Raw genomic sequence first — 15,315 nt, 5'->3', positions numbered from 1 at the left:
CCGAACAAAAGAAACACAAACAGGAAACCGAATGCCAATCGCTGGGCTTATATCAGACTCCAAACAACAAACACCAACAGGAAACCGAATGCCAATGGCTGGACTTACATCAGACTCCAAGCACACAACAAATAGGAAACGGAATGCCAATCGCTGGTCTTACATCCAACTCCTAACACACACAAAAAGGTTATCACACAAACAAGCTAATAGGGATTCTCGAACTCGAGCCTAATAGCTGTCAAGCAAACACACACAAAAAAGAAAAGGTTTCCCGGAGAGATCTCGCACGATCTCCTGCCTACGTACCTCATCTGGTATGAGGATCAGGGCGACGTAGTTCCCCTAAACAGGGGAGAAACTTTCTCCTAACCAGAGACCGAGGGAATAACGGACTAAAAGGGAGACTGACTCGAGCCTAATAGTCATCATGCAAATTATAACCCTAGGTTGAGGTCTCTAACAAGAGTTTGACTCACACAGGCAGTAAGTCAACTCAAGTCTATCTCTACGTACGTTCAACTCCCTCGAAAGTTGATCATACGACTCCTACAGAAAGGAGAGGGAAGCAAAAGCAGATAAACAAGCATAGGTGAACAGGTATCACACGCTATATGCAAACAAGTAGCTCATACAAGGCTGAGCTTTAGTCAAGGGGTCATATCAACCTCGACAAACAAGCCAACACTGGAAGGGTCTCTGAGGCTCTTAACCACTGACATTGACCGTCAGGGTGAGCAGATGAAAAGGTAATGAGGGTTGGGCCTCATAGCTCTTAACCCGAGCCTGGGTGAGCTTGAATCAATGAAAACATGGGGGTCCAGAATGGGGGACCCTACTCCACTTGACTGACTCTATATACAGGATATTGGGTGTTTATTCAAAATGCATCAGCACGTAGTGCGAGCAAGATGAAAGACTCAACTGAATAGCAGGGGATTGATTGAAAATCCCTTCTATCTGTCAATGCCTCTTCACTTAGGAGGTCTTTGAAGTACATGGCACAAATATAAACAATCACAGACATTGCCTCTTAAGGAGGACTTCAGCCAAATGCCTGCCAAACAGAAACGACAGGGCTTCCAGACTACATGGAGTTAGAATGGTTACCTAAGTGGTATGCCAACCACAAGCAAAGCAACTCAAGAAATGAGTTAGAGCTACTAAAGTACCTGTAAGAAAGTCAAACAAGTCAATATTTACATTCAGACAAATCCAACAAACAGTCAACAGTGTTACAACCAATATGCACAATGTAAGCCAATCAACTCAAGTGAGTTCATCACCAAGGAACCTACAACACAACAAAGGTTAGTGGATAAAGAAAATTTGCATCTCAAGTCATGAGATTGCATCAACCACTAGAGCTATAAGCTTGAACCTGAAATGCAAAACTCAAAAGATGAGTACAAACCACTAGCACCAAGGCTAGGGTCAAAGGCAAAGTAAAAAGTCAAAACAGCAACCAATATTCAACATAAAGCACCTATAAGCAAGTGAGAACATGTCCTAAAAAGGACCAAACTCAAATCCTAAAGCAAATCCATCTAATGGTCATGCTAAGGCAAAGGCAATTACAAAGCACACAATTGGTCACAAAGAATGAAAATTCCATATTAAAATAGAAATGAATCAAACAATTATGAAAAATTTTATGTGCTATCAACAGGTTAAACACAATCATCATGCCAAAAATTAGAATCAACAGAGCTCAATTGATATGGCAATGAAAATGAACAATTATGACATCAAATTGTGTGACACACATTGTCACACCCTACATTCATGTGCCTAAAACAGAGATGAAAAATGATAAAAATACACATCCAAAGCCTCAAAAATCAATCAACATGTTGGGAATCATCACACCAAATTTTAAATCAGTTGGCCAATGTATGAGCATTTCACAATAGAATGAATGAAGCATGTCACATTTTGCATATATGCTCAATCAACAGTCCACAACCAAAATTCCAGAGATGATAAAATCATGAAATTCATATCAAAAAATAAAGGACATCAGGATGATCATATAGCAAAAAATTGGAGGTGATTTGGATTTATTTTCAAATTGTTATGAATTTTCTAAGTTGACATGAAAATATATGAATTAATGAAGAAAGTATATGTTAAATTGAGGGAAATGATAAATGGTTGGGTAATTTGAAAAAGTGCATGAGGCTGGGATCAAAGTGAGGAGGGAGGCGCATCAAAACGACGCCGTTTTTGCCAAGCGAAGCATCAAGTGAAAAAAAGAAGAAAAACGCGCTCAGGGAGAATCGAAGTATGTGTGGCGCTGGCCAAAACGGCATCGTTTCGGTCCAAAAGCCCTAGGTTCCACAGGCGGCGGCGCTACAGTGTGCCAGGCGGTGGTTTCCACCGTCTCCTACCTTGAGACGGTGGCTCTACAATAGCCATCATTTTTTGTGTGCAGAATTTACTAAAAGTTATACCGTTGGAACCGTCTCGTTGTGTACATCAAGAATCTAACCTCCATTCATGCTAAAACTCAATAATCAAAGCGAATCGAACCAAAACATTTTTGCATTCAAAACTTTAAATCAACATAACTCAACCAAATCTTAACCAAATTTCATGAAATTTATATCAGCGTGATCAGCATGCAAGGATCTACAAGTCTATGTACATAACATCAAGAATTATGAGCTTCGAATTTTCACCAACCTGGAATGGCAGTGATCAAAACAGTGTGTTCAAGGCCTCCAAAGTGTGTAGATCTCCTCCTTTGCTCTTGTTATGAAGCTTGATGTAGAAATGGATGCTTGCCACGACCTAGATCTTGCTTAATTTGCACTTGCCATTGATGTGTTCATATGCTTGACATGCTTCAAACCTTGCTCAATTTCCACAAAAAATGGATGAATCATACTCCAAATGTCATGAGGATGATGGATCTATCAAGAAAATGTGTGGTTGTGTGGAGAAAATTTGAATTCCAATGAGAGAGAATTTTGGAGGGAAAATGAGATCTAGATCTAGAATTTGTGATTATGAACAATTCTGTTATGATTTATCTTATATACCATGTGCTAATTACATTGTAATCACAATTAGACATGTACTAATCATAATTAAGGAGATTAGAGGTGTTTGGCAAAAATTGAAAAATGAAGGTGCATGGCTTAAATTGGACGTGAACAGTAGCCTGCAATGCCTCACATTCACTCAAAATCACCTAATGAACACAATTGGATTGGAATTATGCTTGTAGCTTGCACCAAATTTAAATTCCTCAATTTCCCTCCAAAATGCACTTGAATGAGCACATGGTCATGTGATTAAATTTCATGCAATGCAATGCTTGAATTGGAAAATATAGGTCAAGACAAGAATTTTGCAAAAAGAGTGGCTTCATTTGGAGTTTTGAGTCAAAAGTTATGCCACTTTGAAGTTCCATGCACACTTCATGATCATTTGGCCATATCTTCTCAACCATTCATCATAAATTCATGATCTTGGACTTTTTGGAAATGGGAGAGAAAGATCTTCAACTTTTATGTTGGACAAAAATCCATTTGAATCTTCTTTGATGATGTAAAATCAAGTTGAATTTGGACCAAAAACATTCCAATTTTGGAAACTTTCAATTATAGGGCACTTTCCATTTTTGGAAACTTTTGATCTGACCTCAAATTCTTCAAGATATGCATTTGACATGATGAATAAGCCTCTTTGGGACATGAATGAGATGTTGAAACTCATTTCTCCACCTCATAGCCCTCAGTTGACTTTCTGTTGACTTTCTCGTTGACAGATGATCTAGAAGTGCTCTGATCAGCTTGAGCCTCCACCTTTTGAGAAAATGGCTCAAAAATGAAACCCTAGCTCTTGTAATCTTCTCCAAATAACCGTGTGATCTTCATCATCAATAAATACCTCATCTTCTTGCAAAACCCTGACTGAAAGAATGCAATTGATTAGGGTTGACCAAAGGTCAAAACCCTAATCCCAAGGAACCTGAGCATGAATTCTGAAACCTTTGATAAGGACATAACCATGATGATGATGATGTACCCTTGCAATCAAGATAATGCTCAACCCCCTTGAAGAACCAAGAAAACCCTAACTGAAGCACAAACCCTCAAATGGTTGGTGATCAATTCAATAAGACCCTCAGGCTTGAACCATACAACTTCTCCATCTCTGACAAGACCTTGGAGGATGACCTCTTATTTCACATGATATGCAATATGCAAATGCCTAATGTCCTAAAACATGAAATGCAATGCCAAACTAGTCCCAAGAAGAGGAGGGCAAATTTTGAGGTGTTACAGAGGGCTGATTGAAATGCTGAGAGAATATGTGGAGATATTCGCATGGTCGTATCAAGATATGCCTGGGTTGGATACGGATATCGTGGTGCACAGGCTACCTCTCAAAGAAGATTGTCCCTCGGTAAAGCAGAAGCTTCGCAGAACTAGTCCTGATATGGCTGTCAAAATCAAAGAGGAGGTTCAGAAGCAGTTGGATTCGGGTTTTCTGACAGTTACCAATTATCCCCCGTGGGTGGCCAACATTGTACCCGTGCCGAAGAAAGATGGTAAAGTCAGGATGTGTGTCAATTACCGGGATTTAAACAGAGCCAGCCCGAAAGATGACTTCCCATTACCTCACATTGATGTATTGGTTGATAACACTGCTCAATCCTCGGTTTTCTCTTTCATGGATGGATTCTCTGGCTATAATCAGATCAAGATGGCGTCAGAAGACATGGAAAAGACGACATTCATTACACCTTGGGGAACTTTCTATTATAAGGTGATGCCATTTGGGCTGAAGAATGCCGGTGCTACCTATCAGAGGGTTATGACGACTCTCTTTCATGACATGATGCACAAAGAAATTGAAGTGTACGTGGTTGATATGATTGCGAAGTCTCAGACAGAAGAGGAGCACTTGGTAAACTTGCAGAAGTTGTTTGAAAGGCTGAGAAAATTCAAACTGAGGCTGAATCCAAACAAGTGTACGTTTGGGTGAGATCCGGTAAGCTGTTAGGATTCATTGTCAGTGAGAAAGGGATTGAGGTTGATCCAGCGAAAGTAAAAGCTATTCAAGAAATGCCTGAACCAAGAACGGAAAAGCAGGTTCGTGGGTTTTTAGGGAGGTTGAACTACATTGCACGGATCGTATCTCACCTAACTGCCACGTGTGAACCAATATTCAAATTGCTAAGAAAAGATCAAGCAATCAGGTGGAATGATGACTGTCAGAAAGCTTTTGACAAGATAAAAGAATATTTGCATAAACCTCCAATCCTTATACCTCCAGTCCCTGGGAGGCCTCTGATAATGTACCTTTCAGTGACTGAGAATTCGATGGGGTATGTATTGGGACAGCATGACGAGTCTGGTCGAAAAGAGCATGCTATATACTACCTTAGCAAAAAGGTTACCGACTGTAAAACAAGATATTCACTGCTCGAGAAAACTTGTTGTGCTTTGGCATGGGCTGCTCGCCGACTGAGACAGTACATGTTGAACCATACTACCTTGTTGAATTCTAAGATGGATCCAGTGAAGTACATCTTTGAAAAGTCGGCTCTTACCGGACGAGTGGCTCGTTGGCAGATGATTTTAACTAAGTACGATATCCAGTACACGTCGCAGAAGGCCATGAAGGGTAGTATTATGTCTGACTACCTTGCCGAGCAACCGATTGATGACTATCAGTCGATGATGTTTGAATTTCCTGATGAAGACATCATGTATCTAAAGATGAAAGATTGTGAATAGCCTCTTGTCAAGGAAGGACCGGATCCTGATGACAAATGGACACTGATGTTTGATGGGGCGGTTAATGTGAATGGAAATGGTGTTGGGGCAGTACTTATCAATCCTAAAGGTGCACACTTACCTTTTTCTGCCAGATTGACTTTTGAAGTGACCAACAACGAGGTTGAGTGTGAGGCTTGTATCATGGGGATTGAAGAAGCCATCGATCTAAGGATCAAAACTCTGGACATTTATGGAGATTCCGCTCTAGTGATTAACCAAGTTAATGGAGACTGGAATACTCATCAGCCGCATTTGATTCCTTATCGAGATTACACCAGAAGGATCCTGACTTTCTTCAAGACAGTGAAGTTGTATCATGTACCCCGAGATTAAAATCAGATGGCTGATGCCTTGGCCACTTTGTCTTCTATGATTAAAGTCCATTGGCATAATCATGTGCCACACGTTGCTGTGAATCGACTCGAGAGGCTTGCGTATGTGTTTGCAGCCGAGTCTGTTGTTGATGAGAAGCCGTGGTACTATGATATTAAGAATTTCCTCAAAAGCCAGGAGTATCCTGAGGGAGCGTCGAAGAATGACAAGAAGACCCTGAGAAGGCTGGCTGGAAGCTTTTATTTGAATCAGGATGATGTGTTGTACAAGAGGAACTTTGACATGGTTCTGCTCAGATGCGTGGATAGACACGAAGCAGACATGTTAATGCAGGAAGTACACGAGGGGTCTTTCGGTGCTCATGCCGGTGGTCATGCAATGGCCAAGAAGTTGTTAAGAGCCGGCTATTACTGGATAACCATGGAATCCGATTGTTTCAAATACGCTCGGAAGTGTCATGAATGTCAGATCTATGCAGATAAGGTGCATGTACCACCAAACCCTCTGAATGTTATGAATTCGCCTTGGCCATTCGCGATGTGGGGCATCGATATGATTGGGAAGATTGAACCTACTGCTTGTAATGGACATCGCTTCATCCTGGTCGCGATTGATTACTTCACCAAATGGGTGGAAGCAGCTTCCTATGCCAATGTTACCAAGCAAGTGGTTGCTCGATTCATTAAGAAGGAGATTATCTGTCGTTTTGGGGTTCTTGAGAGAATCATCACTGATAATGGTTCAAACCTCAATAACAAGATGATGAAAGAGCTTTGCAGAGATTTCAAGATCGAACACCATAATTGTTCTCCTTACAGACCAAAGATGAATGGTGTTGTGGAGGCGGCTAACAAGAACATCAAGAAGATTGTGCAGAAGATGGTCGTGACGTACAAGGATTGGCATGAGATGTTTCCTTTCGCTTTGCATGGGTACCGTACCTCAGTACGTACGTTGACTGGGGCAACCCCTTACTCCTTTGTGTATGGTACAAGGATAGACGAAGTTGAATGGACTCGGACAAGGTTCAACGAGTTGAGCCTTATTGAGGAAAAGCGGTTAGCAGCTGTGTGCCATGGGCAACTGTATCAGAGAAGGATGAAGAAGGCCTTTGATCAGAAAGTGCATCCTCGAAGCTATCAGACAGGTGATTTGGTTTTGAAGAGGATCCTTCCTCCCGGTACAAATCACAGGGGCAAGTGGACTCCAAATTACGAAGGTCCATATGTTGTCAAGAAGGTTTTCTCCGGTGGAGCCTTGATGCTTACAACTATGGACGGTGAAGATTTTCTGTCCCCTGTGAACTCAGATGTAGTCAAAAAATACTTCGCATAAATAGACCCGCTGGACGAAAAGAATAAAAGAGTCCAGGCAAAAAAGGGCATCCCGGCGAACCAAGAAAAAAGAAAAGGTTCAGGCAAAAGTTAGGGATAAAGAATGAAAAAGAATATGTACACCCGGTAAGTCGAAAACCCGCAAGGGCGGCTTAGGCAAAAATGGGTATCCCGGTGGATTGAAAACCTGAAAAGGCGATCCAGGCAAAAGAGGGATTAAAGCGAAGACTACAGTCTGAGTTATCTGTACTTCATCACGCTTCAGTGTCTACCATCTCGAAGGATATGATCGGTCCAATCATTTTTCTTAGAAAGCAAGGAATTTGGGGGAAATTGAGGATCTGTGAGTCATAACAGAATTGGAAAATAGTGGATGTCGTGTTCACATTGCCAATAGGATAGTTTATTTCCTTGTTTTGGCGCAATTACCTCTTCCTAGGAATTGCTTCCTGATGTATTTGCCTTTATAGGCCCATTTTTAATCAATAAAAGTTGTTATTCAGTCAAATTGCTCTCTTGTTTTTATTTTACTGTTTTGTTTGCAAAAACGTCCGAATTTTTGATAAACATTGCATATAAAAAACATGAAGGCTAGACAATAACGTGCAGAAAAATAAAACATTTGAAAATCATTTTGAATGTTGAGTACACTTGGGTGTATCTTGTCTATACAATCCCCTGGGGCATGTATGTCTTGCTGTTTTGCAGGTTACTACCTTTGATTGCTGGCTGAAGCAGGTGAGCCCCAGTTTGTTCAAAGGTGTTTTAACACTGTCCAGTAGTGTGAGGAGTTGGGTTGTCCAAAGCAAGTTCAGAACTTGTCTCCCCAACAGTTTCGAGATCAGTGTTGCCTCGGCAGTCAGGCCTGAAGTTGATTGCAATCCCCTTGAGAATGTTTTTTTCCAGCCAGGTTTGAAGGTTGCCCCTTTCCCAGCAAGTCTGAGGATTGTTAGTTCCCCAGCAAGCCTGAAGGTTGTTATTTCCCCAGCGGAGGTGTCTGTGGGTAATTGGTTCCTCAGTAGCCGAGCCTGAAGTGTTGTAATCCCTAGCAGGGTTGATGTTAGTTCCCTAGAGAGTCAGAAGGTTGCTATTTCCCCAGCGGAGGTGTCTGTGGGTAGTTTGTTCCCCAACAGGGCTGAGGTTGTCTTTCCCCAGCAAGTCTGAAAGTTGTTGTTTCCCCAGTGGAGGTGGGCGTTGATTGTTTCCCCCAGCGGAGTCCCCAAGCGGATCGAGTTCAGCAGAGATCGTCCCCAGTGAGGATTATCCTTTCCCCAGCAGCAGTGCTATTCCCCAACATGGTTGGAAGGTGGTTGCTTTCCCAACAAGTGACTCCCCAGTTGAGTTAGTTTCTCTGCCATTTCGAGAATGTCAGATCAGCGAGTATTCTCAGCAGGATTGTTGTGTATCCCCATAGAGTTGGAAGATCGAACCAGAATCGTGCGCTTAGCAAGTGATCGTTCTCTTTCCCAGCAGGAGTTCTTCCCTTTGCATCTTGCATATAGTAATCATCATTTGCATTTGCATCCTCAAAACGCGTAGCATGTCCATTCAATATGGAGCATTACGCCATAGAAAGCTCAAACATATGCATACATGTGTTAAACCAGATTGGATCACATCCCTAGCAGAGGCGGATAATTTTCAACATCCGTATTGCGCATTTGCAGCGGTTGCTCTTGATAGCCTTCAGAATTGATGATATCCAGAGAGGTTTATTTCCTCACCCGTCCGTGAAAGGAAAGCGTGACTCCCCAGTGTAGTCCCCGGCAAGTGTCTGCCTTGTTTGACATATGTAGATGTCATCCTTACGATACCAGTAGGTGTCGTGTTGATCCCCGTGTGAGTCGTACTTTCTTTTGGTGTCGGTAAACACCATCTTTCGGTGTCGGTAAACATCGAGTTCCTTCCCAGTCATCGGTAAATGTTTGGTCGTCCATTTTTTGGTGTCGGTAAACACCATCTTTTGGTGTCGGTAAACATCGAGTTCCTTCCCAGTCATCGGTAAATGTCTGGTCGTTCCTTTTTTGGTGTCGGTAAACACCATCTTTCGGTGTCGGTAAACATCGAGTTCCTTCCCAGTCATCGGTAAATGTCTGGTCGTTCCTTTCTTTTGGTGTCGGTAAACATCATCTTTCGGTGTCGGTAAACGTCGAGTTTTTTCCCATTCGTCCGTTGACGTCTAGTTGTGCATCTTTTTTCCAGTCATCGATAAATGTCTGGTCGTTCCTTTCTTTTGGTGTTGGTAAACATCATCTTTCGATGTCGGTAAACATCGAGTTTTTTCCCATTCGTCCGTTGACGTCTGGTTGTGTACCTTTTTTTTCCAGTCATCGGTAAATGTCTAGTCGTGTAGCCTTTCTTTGACGAATATCAAAATCCCTAGTAGAGTCGTCGGTAAACGTCTTGTCTGGTTCCAGTTGTAAACATCTCTTCCTCCGCAATCGAAGTCGCCATCGGTAAATGGCCCCGCTTTCCTTGATATCAGTGTATGTCAAGTCGACTGTTCTGAAGCCGCCATCGGTAAATGGCCCCGCTTTCCTTGATATCAGTGTATGTCAAGTCGACTGTTCTGAAGCCGCCATCGATAAATGGCCCCGCTTTCCTTGATATCAGTGTATATCAAGTCGACTGTTCCACCAGCCGCCATCGGTAAATGGCCTCGCTTTCCTTGATATCAGTGTATATCAAGTCGACTGTTCCACCAGCCGCCATCGGTAAATGGCCTCGCTTCCTTGATATCAGTGTATATCAAGTCGACTGTTCCACCAGCCGCCATCGGTAAATGGCCTCGCTTTCCTTGATATCAGTGTATATCAAGTCGACTGTTTATTTGATCATCCCCTGCAGAGTGCAAATTCTATGGTTCTTTGGTATTCAATCCCTGTTTACCTTGAAAGTCTGACAGTCGTTGCTCTCATCCGTTCAGGTTCCTAGTTGATTGATTAGGGGCAGCTGTAGCACCTCAAATTTGCACCCCCCATTCATGCATACATTTCATTTTTTTGTTTAGGTCATTTACATTACATTAACATTGCATATTGCATTGCACCTCATATCAATAAGAACTGGCATCTAGAGGATTCATCAGTGCAAAAGAGACCAAGCATTTCCTTGAGATGAAAGCCACATGATAATTCTAGAGAGCTTATATGAATCAAGGTTCATTTTGAAGCTATTGTACCAAGTGTTGAAGGCTTAAAAGTCATCAGTACATGTCCAGGTCATCTGGGGCCCATGAAAGTCAACTAAAAGTCAACTGAGGGCTTGGAGGTGGAGAAATGGTTTGAGACACTTCATTCATGTCCAAAAGAGGTTCATTCATCATGTCAAATATCCACCTTGAAGGTTTTGAAGCCAAATCAAAAGTTTCCCAAAATGGAAAGTTACTTGTAATTTCAAGTTTCCAAAAATGGCAAGTTTTTGGACCATTTTCAATTTGAATTTCCAACATCAAAGAAGCTTCAAATGAAATTTTGTCCAACATGAAAGTTGAAGATCTTTCTCTCCCATTTCCAAAAAGTCCAAGATCATGAGCATCTGATGAATGGTTAAGGAGTTATTTGCAAATGATCACCAAGTGTGCATGAAATTTCAAAGTGCCATAACTTTTGATCCAAAACTCCAATTTGAGTGCCTCTTTTTGCATTATGCTCCTTATGACATATATTTTCCAAATACATCATTTCATTGCATGGAAAAATCTCATATGATCATTGGTGCATACATGTGATTTTTGGAGGGAAAATGAAGAATTTAAAATTGGTGCATCACATGAGCCTTTTGATCATTCCATTGTGTTCATAAATTGATTTTAAGTGTAATTGAATGATAATCTGGTACTGTTCATGTGGGTTTGCCACGCATAAGGTGAATTTGCAATTTGTGCATGACACCTCATATTTGATTAATTTTCTATTAACCATTGCTAATTACATTTTTCAGCATGATTAACACATAGTATAAAGCCTTAATCATAACAGAATTTCTCATTCTAACACATTCTAGATCTAGATCACATTTTTCCCTCCAATTTTTCTCTCAATCCAAATTCAAAAATTCTTCACATAACACTTGATTTTTATTGCATATTCTTGTTCCTTGATCATCATTTGGTAGGATTCAAGCATTGATTTGAAGAAATTGGTGAAGAATCAAGCAAATCCATACATGAATATGAACATGGAGGTTGTGATTTGAGCTAGATCCAGGCCATTGCAAGCATCAATTCGTGTTTAAAGCTTCATCACAAGGATTGAGGAGAAGATCTGGATATTTTCAAGGCCTTGAATCAACTGTTTTCATCCACTGTTCTTCAAGAGGTTGGAAATTCGCATCTCTTAATTCTTTCATCCATTGCCATAATTGTGTAGAGCTTTGAACACTGAGAATTCTGATATAAATTTCACTTGAAATGGATGATTATTGAGTGAGTTATGATGAATTGAAGTTTTGATGTTCATAGATGTTTTGCTTCGATTTGCATTATCCATTAAGAATTAGGACTAATAAATGTTGGATTCATGATCTACATGCAAAGACGAGTCGTTTGGTATATATATTGCAAAATTCTGCAAAAAAAATCATGAGCGCGCACTGTAGCGTCGCCGGACTTGGTGAAGAAGACGGTGGAAACCGCCTTGGTCCACCGTCCATGAATAGTGTTAGGGCTTGCTGGTTTGAGCGCTTCACATGCACTGTGCATAAGCCTTTCACCCTTGCGTATCCGGTTCGATCCCTCGCGCCAGCGCTTACAAAATTCATTTTAATTCTTCGCTTGGTCCAAAACGACTGTGTTTAAGGCTGATGCACACACCTCCTTCGATTCCAGCCTCCAGCATTTTTCAAATTATTCAAACCATTTATCATTTCCCTCCATATTTTCATATGATTTCTTCATCATTTTATAATATTTTCATGCAACTTGTAAAAATCATAACAAATTGAAAACAAATCCAAATAATTCCAAACTTTTTGCTACATGTTCATATGGATGTCCTTTATTTTTTGTTGTGAATTTCTGGATTTTATCATTTCTGGATTTTGGATTGTGGACTGTTATTTGAACATGTATGCAAATGTGACATGCTTCATTCATTCTATTGTGAAATGCTCATACATTGGCCAATTGATTTGAAATTTGGTATGCTAATTCCCAACATGTTGCATGATTTTTGAGGCTTGGTTGTGCATTTTTCACATTTTTCATCTGTGTTTTAGGCACATGAATGTATGGTGTGACAATGTGTGTCACACAATTTGATGTTGATCTAGTTCATTTTCATTGACATATCAATTGATCTTTTCTGATTGCAATTTTTTTGCATGATGCTTGTGTTTGACATGTTGTGTGCACATAAAAATTTCCATGATTGTTTGATTCATTTCTATTTTAGTATGGAATTTTGATCCTTGATGTCCAATTGTGTGCTTTGTGATTTCCTTTGCCTTAGCATGATCATTAGATGGATTTGCCTTAGGATTTGAGTTTGGTCCTTTTTAGGACATGTTCTTACTTGAATAAATATGCTTCATGATGAATATTGGTTGCTGTTTTGACTTTTTACTTTACCTTTGACCCTAGCCTTGGTGCTAGTGGTTTGTACTCATCTTTTGAGTTTTGGATTTCAGGTTCAAGCTCCTAGTCCTAATGGTTTATGTTGATCCCATGACTTGAGATGCAAAATTATTTTGTGCACTAATCTTTTGTGTTGTAGGTTCATTGAGTGTGGTGGAATCACTTGAATGCTTGCACATAGAGCTTGACTTGTGTACATATAGAACCACTGTTGACTGTTTGTTGGATTTGTCTGAATGTGAATATTGACTTGTTTGATTTTCTTACAGGTGCTTTAGTAGCTTTAGCTCATTGCTTGAGCTTTGCTTTGCTTTGCTTGTGGTTGGCATACCACCTAGGTAATCATCCTCTAACTCCATGTAGTCTGGAAGCCCTGTCGTTTCTGTTTGGCAGGCATTTGGCTGAAGTCCTCCTTAAGAGGCAATGACTGTGTTTGTTTATATTCGTGCCATGTGATTCAAGTCCTCCTAAGTGAAGAGGAAATTGGCAGATAGAAGGGATTAGCAATCAATATCCTGCTAATCGTTTGAGTCGTTCATTATGCTCGCACTACGTGCTGAGGCTCTTGAACCTAACCCAAGATCCTTGTATATAGAGTCAGTCAAGTGGAATAGAGTCCCACATTCTCGACTCCCACGTCTTCATTGATTGAAGCTTACCCAGGCCAGGGTTAAGAGCTATGAGGTCTTACCCTCATCACCTTTCATCTGCTCACCCTGACAGTTAATGTCAGTGGTTAAGAGCCCTCAGATACCCTTCCAGTTGGCTTGTTTGTCGAGGTTGACATGACCCCTTGACTAAAGCCTTACCCTTGATGTTTGAGCCCTTGTTGGTGTGTTTGCTTCATGTTGTATGTGTTTGCGTGGTGTGATTGTATCCCCATAGGATTGCTAGACTTCGCATAGTCTCTCGTTTGCATGTCAATTAAGGTAGCACGGTTCCTTCGTCTAGGACTTCCTTTCTTGCGTGAGATTTCCTAAAACACAAACAAACTTTATCCCCTCTTAAGGACACGTTGACTCCTTCTACTACAGGTGAGTAAGTCTCCCAAGGTCGAGCATCCGGTAGATTGCGTAGCGACGTTGTCCACCTAAAAAACACAAAACAAATAGAAATAGTTTAGCCGAACTATGGCAACTCTGATTCTCATGTTCAGATGAGATACGTAGGCACGAGATGTGATGTCTTGTCGAGTTCGACTAACAACTAACTTTAATACTTTTCTCTCGCCCTCGTTGCGATTGAGACCTTCCCTTTCTCTTGCCCTAGTTGCAATCCAGACCCTTCCTCTTTTCGTGTGCGTTTGTCTGGAGTCCGATGTAAGTCCAGCGATTGGCTTTCGGTTTCCTGTTGGTGTTTGTTTGTTCGGAGTCTGATGTAAGTCCAGCGATTGGCTTTCGGTTTCCTGTTTGCGTTTCTTTGTTCGGAGTCTGATGTAAGTCCAGCGATTAGCATTCCGTTTCCTATCTGCGTTTGTTTGTTCGGAGTCAGATGTAAGACCATCCATTGGCAGTCTGTTTCCGGTTGTGTGTTTTGTTTGACGTCTCAGCGTCCTTGCAGCGTTTTGTTTCGGCGTGCGTTAGCCGAGCTACGAGTGCTCTGATTCTTACTTTGGTTAGAGAAGATACGTATGCATAGGATGTGATATCCTAGCGAGCACGTTCCCCGTTTCCCCGAACTACGTCGACTCTGATGTTTGTGTCTGACAAACTACGTAGGCCCAGGATGCGACATCCTGCCGAGTCCGCTTTCTCCGTCTTCCTTCATCTGTGTTTCTTTCCAGTTTGTGCAGTTTTTGAGCAGTTACTTAGCAACCTTATTCTATTCTTTCTGAGTGTGGATCCCGTCGAGTACGACGGACGTGAGGGGTGCTAATACCTTCCCCTTGCGTAACCGACTCCCGATCCTTGCAATCTCTAGTCGTAAGACCATTTCCTTTCCAGGTTTACTTGAAGCGTTTCCTTTCCCTCCTTTGGGATAAATAACGCACGGTGGCGGCTCTGTGTCTTTTCCCGCCGGTTGTTTTTCGCGTATGCGACAACTACCACTGTCTAAACCCATATTCCACCGAAGCGCGGCACCGGTCAAACTGTCTTGAAAATAATGGATAAGTAACTGATCATTATCTATCTGGGTAGGCATCTTGCGTGCGTACATCACAAGATATCTCAAAGGACAAGTATTCCCTTTATACTTCTCAAAGTCTGGAACCTTGGAAATGACAGGGATTTTCACATTTGGCACTAAGCACAATTCAACAACACTCTTCCCAAACAGA

This window comes from Lathyrus oleraceus, chromosome 2 (genome assembly GCF_024323335.1).
Source record: "Lathyrus oleraceus cultivar Zhongwan6 chromosome 2, CAAS_Psat_ZW6_1.0, whole genome shotgun sequence".
NCBI lineage: Eukaryota > Viridiplantae > Streptophyta > Magnoliopsida > Fabales > Fabaceae > Lathyrus > Lathyrus oleraceus.
This window is presented reverse-complemented; position numbering follows the sequence as displayed.